The sequence below is a fragment of the Crocuta crocuta genome, unplaced genomic scaffold (genome assembly GCF_008692635.1).
Source record: "Crocuta crocuta isolate KB4526 unplaced genomic scaffold, BGI_CrCroc_1.0 scaffold224, whole genome shotgun sequence".
Lineage (NCBI taxonomy): Eukaryota > Metazoa > Chordata > Mammalia > Carnivora > Hyaenidae > Crocuta > Crocuta crocuta.
In genome coordinates this window covers 890,509-899,051 of record NW_027529545.1, presented here as the reverse complement: position 1 = coordinate 899,051, position 8,543 = coordinate 890,509, and the positions used below count along the sequence as shown (strand labels likewise).

The 8,543-nt window shown below is 42.7% G+C and overlaps 1 long non-coding RNA gene across 2 annotated transcripts in view; it reads right to left on the bottom strand.

The window, feature by feature from the left end:
* Positions 1–3,810: 3,810 nt before the first annotated feature.
* The window catches only part of LOC144229367 (uncharacterized), a 7,072-nt gene continuing 2,339 nt past the window's right edge, over positions 3,811–8,543 (bottom strand). For both annotated transcript variants that reach the window (XR_013334473.1, XR_013334474.1), the window contains 3 exons: positions 5,583–5,853; positions 5,359–5,472; positions 3,811–4,513 (listed from right to left, as the gene is read on the bottom strand). This is a non-coding gene — a long non-coding RNA (uncharacterized LOC144229367). The remainder of the gene's footprint in view (positions 4,514–5,358; positions 5,473–5,582; positions 5,854–8,543) is intronic.

Below are 8,543 nucleotides of genomic sequence, written 5' to 3'. Positions count from 1 at the left end.
CTGGCCAACAGTCTCAGCATTTTTGTCATCTGATAAGTACAGCATCTTGGGACGTAATATTTGCCAGCTGCTCTCAGCTTCACATATTTCAATCCCCAAGAATGCTTTCCTATATTCCAAAGTTGTTCTATCTATAAAAAGTGTGATCTTTCCCTTAAGGATTGCTGACCCTCCCCCATATTAATTAATAGCTTGATAAGTATAGCAGATGATTCCTCTGTCACCAGAGGATTGGCTATATTGTCTTCTAGCTTGGCTTAAAGCCTTTGAATAATTCTAGTGACTTCAAGACTTTGTTTCCCTGTTAATTCTATTCAGATCTCACTGACTCCTGAGTTCATTTTCCTACCCACCTCAGAGTCTAATGCAGGGCTCAATCTCACAACCGTGAGATATGACCTGAGCTGAAATCAAGAGTCAGACACTTAATCAACTGAGCCACCCAGGCACCCCACCTACTCAAGAATTTAAACTATTCCTTTGGCTTTTGGAGATTCAAGGACAAATCAGGATGAGGACATTTTGACAACAGTCACTAGTTAAATTGTCGAAGTGGTTTGATCAACAACACACAAGTATTTGTGCCAAAACTAGGTTACAAACCCCCCTTCTCTTGACCTATAAGAGAATGCTCACTCCTCTGTACTGTCCTGTCTCTTTATACCCAAAGGCTGGTGTCTGCTTCCATGAAGGAGGTACGTGCCTATTGCTGGAAGCCTCTCCCAGAGCCAAGGAATATCCCTCTCTTCAGATGGGGCTGGAGCATACTTTTTTTTTTAATTTTTAAAATTTAAGTACAATTGATACACAATGCCCCATCAGTTTCAGGTGTACAACATAGTGATTCAGGCTGTCTCTGCATTATGCTGTGCTCACCACAAACGTAGCTACCAGCTGACACCACACAGTGCTATTACAGTACCATTGACTATACTCTCTGGGTACTTTCTATTCCCCTGACTTATTTATTCCATCCCAGAAGCCTGTATCTCCCACTCCTCTCCACCCATTTTTTCCCATCTCCCTTCCCTCCTTCCCTCCTTCCCTCTGGCAACCATCAATTTGGACTTAAGAGGATGTCATACTCAGTGAAATAAGTCAAATTGAGAAAGACGCATACCGTATTGCTTCACTCTTATATGGAATCTAAAAAAAGCAAATGAATAAGCAAACAAGCAAAACGCAAAATCAGACCTATAAATACAGAGCATCTGTATTTTTAACAAGGCTATTATATGCACAGCAACCCTGTGGGGGGAGTGTGGACTAGGAGGACCCACAGCTTCGTTCATGTCTCTCCCAACATCCCTGCTTTTCTTATATCACCGTTATGTCCTGGTCTTATACCTTCTGTCAAATAAGTTCCTTGGAGAACAGGGACTACATTCTATGCATCTTTACTCNCCTGGGCAGTGTCCTGCCCTGAAAAGACATTCAGGTTAACGTTTGTTCTGTTGAATCATGTTGAGTGTGTATGCTTGAGAGATGTGTAGACAAACAAGTCAGGCCCTGTTTGCGCTGAATTTCAGGGAGAAATCTAATTCATCAACAAAGCAAAATTGTGTCCTTGGCAATTTACCTTTTGGTTTTCCGTAGTCTATGAGTGTGGATATTCCTGGAAGGATGGAAAAAAGTGCAAGTTTGATCTTAGAGTAAGCTGTAGAGCAGCACTGTCCAAGAAGACTTTCTAGGATGATGGGAGTGTTCTAATCCCTGATGTTCAATCAATATGGTAGCCATATGGGACTCCCAAGCAGCCGAAATGTGGCTTGTGTGACAGAGGCCCTGAATTTTTTATTTTATTGACTTTTAATTGCTTTTTTCCTAATAAGTTTTTGTTTTTTTGATTAGCGTCCTCATTTTATTTTATTATTTTGGTTTTTGTTATTTTTTATTTTGTTATTATTTTTGTAATATTATTTAATGTCAAGTTGGCTAACATACAGTGTGTAGAGTGTGCTCTTGGTTTTGGGGGTAGATTCCTGTGTTTCATTGCTTACATACCACACCCAGTGCCCATCCCAACAAGTGCCCTCTGGGTGATGGCAATTGCTTTTCGTTTAAGCAGCCTCATGTGGCTACCAGCTTCCTTACTGGCCGCTCTAGAGGATAAGTAGATAGCCTTTGGCACTAAGATGGTGAGCATTTGTACCCTTCTCCCTTTTTTCCGTCCCCAACATAGTGTCTGATACATTTTTTTGTTTTGTTCTTTGGTTAACCTGAACTCAACATTTTCACTCTTTTCCCTTCCTTTCCTTGGCTCTTCTTGTTTCGTTTCTTGTTTGTGTTTTGGTTTGTGTGTTCATGCATGCACACATACTTACATGCTCCATTTAAAGGCATTTTCCTTCCTGTGCCTTGGTCTGTCCCATTGGTGACCCTCACGAATACAACAGAATCTGTCTAAGATACAAGCCTTTCATCTCCCTGAACTTGATAGTGTTTTAAGAATATCCAGCGTCCCTGGGTGAAGGGATCAGCAAATATTCCCTGAAGGTTTTGGATGGTTTCTACGTGGCTCTTCGCTGTCCCTGTCCACCTGGAGGTTTCGATCTCACATTTTGAGGTCACATTTGGATTGGCCAGACATTTCAAGTATCACTTCCTCTCCCTTTGGCCCAGCCTGAGGCTTAACACCCTTGCTAATTCAACTCTCCCACAAAGTAAGTCGTCATGCCAAGACAGGTACAGAGATGGGCCCATCTGATTAAAAACCCAGCCCTGCACTTTAAAATGTCAGACTGTTAAAATGTAGAACTAAATGGAGCAAGTAATCCAGCGATTTCCTAGCCAGGAGTACCAGATGCATGCACCTGGACCCCGTTTGTAGATGTTGACAGTGTTGCTTGGCTGTAATCCTTTCCAGCTGAATCCTCTGGTAATGGATTGTGTTGGACGGTCTTTAGTTTGGATGGTTAACTTCAATGGCATCAAGAAGAAGGAGATCATATGGGTCTTGGTTTTCAGGGGTGTTTAATAGACATCATCTCCTCCTTCCAAATATGACTTCAGCACTTTGCGGGGAGGGGCATTTCAAATATTAGGGCAGGGGTTCTCAAACTTGAGCATGCCCTGGAGGGCTTGTTAAACACAGGTGTTGGGCTCCCCCCCTCAGAGTTTCTGAATGTGGGGAGGTGCTGGGAATTTGCATTTCTGACAAGCTTCCCAGTGATGCTGCTGGTCTAGGGGCCACACTTTGAGAAACACTATCGTGAGAAGTATAGAGCCCCCATAAATCCTGACTTTCCCAGGATGGTTCCAATGTCTTATCATTTTATTCTTTTCTGCAAAGCTGAGTTTTAAAAATATTTATGGCTTAACTTGTGTACGTGTGTCAGATCTTTTATGAACATATACGTACAAATTATTTCATTTGACAGGCATTCCCACCGTAGGCCTAACGCTATGCTGACTTCTGGTGCTGCACAGGTGAGCCAGAATGACTGCGTCTTACAGAGATTGTGGTAGTGAGTGAGGGCACAGAGCGCAGTGCAAAGTAAACAAGGAAATATGGTAGCCGACAGGTGCTAGGAAGGATGGAGCACCTGAATGACGTGTGATACAGACTTGGATGCTTGGGGAAGATCTTCCTGGAGGAGGCGACATTCAAGTTGAGATCCAGTGAGTGCTAAGTGATTAGGTGGCGTCAAAGAGAAGGTGGAAGGTAGGAGGAGGGGAGAAAGAACAATACTATGAAGGACTCGAGAAGAGCTACATTCGAGTTCCCTGCAGGAAGTGACGGAATCACAGTGTGGCTGGAGCATAGAATTTGNGACGGAGATCAAATAAGGACGGCCGATGCTGCGATGCTGCGATCAAAGAGAGACTTTATTTATCTCCCATGCTTGATTTATCTCTGCCCCAAGACAAAATGTTTCTGGTCATTATTAGGTAACATGTAGCTCTTATGGTTATGGAGTTACAAACAGTCTTGGTTTGCAAATCAGTGTCCAATCCAGGATATTAATGAAAAGGCTGAACTTTGATTTAAAGGCAGCAAGCACTTCATCGCTTTCCCAGGCTTGAAGCCTCCAGTGGAGAAAGGGGGCACAGACTCGGGTTTCTCCCCTTCCGTGGTCCCCTGGCATGTTGGCCAGACGGCCCAGGGATCTGGGCATACCGAGGAAGAGCAAAAGGAAGGGGGAAAGGAATGCCGGCTTTGCTCTCTCTATGCCCAGCCGATGTTTAAAGCTGTTTTGGTTTTGGGGGGGGTTCGTCACATGGGCCTTTTTGTGGACTCCTTGGAAGATCTCTGCTTGAACCCTGGGACCTTGATGCCCTTGAGTTAGGCAGGTGCGGCTCTGTCCTGTTTGGTCACTGATGTCATGTCGTTCTACCAGCGCTGTGTATCAGGGCTGCTCTCCCTGAAGCTGGGATAAACATTCCATGCATTCTGCCAGCGTGCCACATCTCACTGTCAGCATTGCCTTGTCTGGCTGCTGGGGGCTCTCTCTCTCCAAAGCAGGGGGCGGGAGACAGACAGAGGCACTTTCGGCCTTGAACAGCCACTGCCCTGAAGTGTAAGGGGGATGTTAATGGTCCCAGAGCTGACCCTTATAAAAGGGGCTGTGAGAATCAATAGATGAATTGCTTACTTTCATTTCACTTGATGTAACATTTCTGAGAACTGTTCTACTCGTTCCCCAGATGGTCTTTTTTTTCATTTTTATTTCAATTCTAGTCAGTTAACATATATGGTAGTATTGGTTTCAGGAGTAGAATTTAGTGATTCATCACTTACATACAACACCCGGTGCCCCTCGTCACAAGTGTCCTTAACCCGTATCACCCATGTAGCCCCTCCCCCACAAACCTCCCTCCATCAACCCTGAGTTTGTTCTCTGTCTTTAAGAGTCTCTTATGGTTTATTTCCCTCTTCTTCCCCCCCATATGTTTATCTGTTTTGTTTCTTCAAGACCACATATGAATGAAACTGTATGGTATTTGTCTTTCTCTCTCTGACTTATTTCGCTTAGCATAATCTAGCTCCATCCACATGGTTGCAAATGGCAAGATTTCATTATTTTTGATGGCTGTGTAATACTCTTTTACACACACACACACATATGCACACCCCACAACTTAATTGGGTTTGTGCCCTGGTCGCCTACACTGTTTACCAACTCAGTAACTCTTTCTTTTGTGGCTTTTTCTCCCTTCCCTGTCTCTTTCCTCGTTCCCTCACTTCTGTTCCAAATACCACCTCTGAAATGAACTCCACTCAAGTCATTATCTCAGACTCTGTTTTCAGGAAAATCCCAAAGTGAGATGCCCTGGAGTCCTGGTGATCTTTTGCTGGGATCCTCTTACTCTGTAGGAAGACCAATTGGACAGGAGCCCAAACCACACCCCACTTACCATCTTTCTTAGGTTCCTCACATGTTGACCAAAGGAATTACTGACACATCACGTGACCTGTAAAGCTCCGGGTGTACGGACCATCCCAATCAGCCAACCCGGCCCTGCTTCCCTCTAGAAAGGGAAAGACAAAATTCCATTTCCTCTCATAATTCCATTCGGATTGCTGTAACAAAAATACCATAGACTAGATGATTTCTAAACAGCAGAAAGGTATTGCTCACCATTCTGGTGGTTAGGAGTCCAACATCTGAATAGCAGTATGGTCAGGTTCTGGTGACGGCTCTCTTTCAGGTTGCAGACTAAAAACTTCTTGCTATGTCCTCATGTGGTAGAAGGGGCCAGCAAACTCTATGGAATGTCTTTAATAGCCACTCATCCCATTCATGCAGAGTCTTCTCTCATGACCTAATCACCTCCCAAAGGTGCCACCTCCTGATATTGTTGCCTCAGGGATTAGGATTTCAAATATGAAAATTGAAGGGACACAAACATCTAGACCACAGCAAAGAGGAAGAACGAAATTCCAAAGGGAGTTTAGCTGTGCTACTTAATTCAAGAAAAAAATCATCGAACTCAAGTACATAAATCTCCAGATTGAAAAGCCCCACTAAGAGTGTAGTTGAAAGATTAAAAAACGACCCACATCCCAGTACATCATTGTGAAATTACAGAACATAAATGATAAGAAGATCGTAAGATATTCCAGGGAGAAAAGTTGGGTCCTAATGAGAGATCGGGAATGAAAACTATTTTGGAAACTTCAGTAGGTGGAAGAAAAAGAAGTAAATTCCAGAAATTCTAGGGGAAGATAATTTCCAACTTCGAATGTTGTACTAGCCAAATTACCCATTTGAAATGAAAGCCAAACAAAGATTTTTAAAAAGGTATCGCTAATGCATCTTTCTTTAGGAACCTTAGAATGGGTCATGCTACAGGGAACTAAGAAAAAGATGAGGTCCTAGAAGGCAGGAGATACAACACAAGAAAGAGGAGAAGGTTGATGGTAAAGAGAACTTTCAAAGAAGGCAGCTGTTTTAGAAGTCCAAGAAAGTAACAGGTCCCACTGGAACATAAAGATGTAGGGTACTAGACCGGAAGTCATAAAGGAGAAAAATAACTGATACATGAACCGAGTGATTTGATTGCATGGAAATCTGGATTGCCATAATAGTATACTGTATTGGAAGAATTAACCGTGGGTAAAAGGACTGGGAAATAGGACAGTTATTAACACTAGAAAAAAAAAGTTGACAAGAAATTAAGTTTAATCATAGTGAACATTTGGCTCATACGTACCCAATAATACTGAAGAACAATTTAGCCAAAAGTTATCATCTACCCATATTTGGATGATGGCTTGAAGTAAAGGGGGATGTAAGAGAACTGCATAATTATATATCAAAATGGCTAATAAGTATATGATGTCACTTAAAAAGAACTGGTTCTATCATGAAACTCACTTAATCAGAGCTAATTTTGGACTTTAGAGCTCGTTATCGTACATAAACCATTTCCCCCAAGTGTTTCCAAAACATGCTTAAGAAAGAGGTATGTTTTCCATCTAGATGGTCTAGGAAATTCATGCTTTGGTACAGTTTCTACTCCCAGCACGTGGCAATCCTATACCAAAAAGATTTCAAGAAAATAAAAATGAAAGAGCGTGTAATGAGGGTACCGTTTCCATGGTCCAGAAATATAACAGAGAAGCAAAAATGGTAGGCCGAGATGAAGCAAGAGACTTCTTGGAATCTGGTCTGAGAGCAGACAGTTGACCTTCTGCAATAAGGGAGACCTAAAGTACTCTCTGGTTCTCCATCTCCACTTGAGATGCACTGAGATAGGCTCATTGCTAACAGCTAAGGCTGATGGGACTTCCTCTTCCCTGACTAATGAAAGGAGACACAAAACCTTTCTGCCATNAGTTGCCTGTGGGAGAAGCCAGTGGAAAGACTCAGGCATAGTTGGTTAACAAGAAGCTTAACCAGATTACCAGGTAGCTCAGGGCCCAGGTCTGTGGGATCTCTATCTCACTGCAAAGGGCATAGGCTCCAAATTACATTCTAAACCTGGTTCTAGAGTTGTAATGCAGGGTCTGGAGAAAGAAACAAAATTACTCGAAAGAGATTGGTGAGCGTTGAAAGGGAAAGAGCAAGAGAGACATAAAAATGACATATCCCTCTCCACATGATCTTGCAAATCAAAATGTAAAGACAGGTGAAGAAATCTAATGCAAAGAACAGCCAAAAATAATAATTAAATCAATATTTAAGCTCTTCCCCCTTAAAATTAATTTATAGAGAAGCCTGACAAAGCCTAAATACATAGGTTTCGTTTCCAGGAAGATACAGTAGTAGACATTCTTTTCCCTATTTCTCCAGGCAAGTAAAACTAAAAACTCAGGACATTACACAGAAAACAAACATGACAATACTTTGAAAAGTAGAGAAGAGAAGGCAGACTGACTAGGGACCTCGAAACATGAGGTTTTCTTTTTGCATCAGCCTGGATGCCTGGAAATGCCAACAGNCCAAACCACTCTCCGATAGCCAAACACCACAGAAAAGACTGCAGCTTCACCCCCCCTCTCACCCCCCGGCAAAGGCAGGATGAAGGGCTTAGACTTCCACCCTTACCAGGCTGTCACGAGGTACCACAACACCCACCCCCAATCCTTTCGGAGTGGTGTCAGAAAAGTGAGAAGCTGAGAATGGAGGAAACGGTTGTTACAATAGCTGAAAAATATCTACACTGGAGAAAGGTATGAATCCTGTATTTAAAAGAACGCCCCAAGTACCAAGGAGAACAAGTGAAAATAAATCCATACCTATGCACATTGTAATGAGACTACAGAACACGAAGGGTAATATACAAAAGGCCTTAAGAGCTGCCAGAGAGAAGACAGAGAACAGACTGTCGGCAGCCAGAGACCAGCACATCTCTTCATAATTGGAAATAGATGCCAGGAGACAATGGATTAATAGCCGCCAAGTGCTGATGGTAAATGTCCACCTAAGGCTTTATACCCAGTTAACTGTCATTCAAAAGCAAAAGCAAAATAAAGGCATTTTTAGTTACACAAAGACTAAGTGAATTTATCCCCCGCCAGAGACCTGCACCAAAGTAACAAGGAGGGAGGGGCTTCTGGAAAAGGAAATGTAAGCTCAGAAAGAAATGTGGGGGTA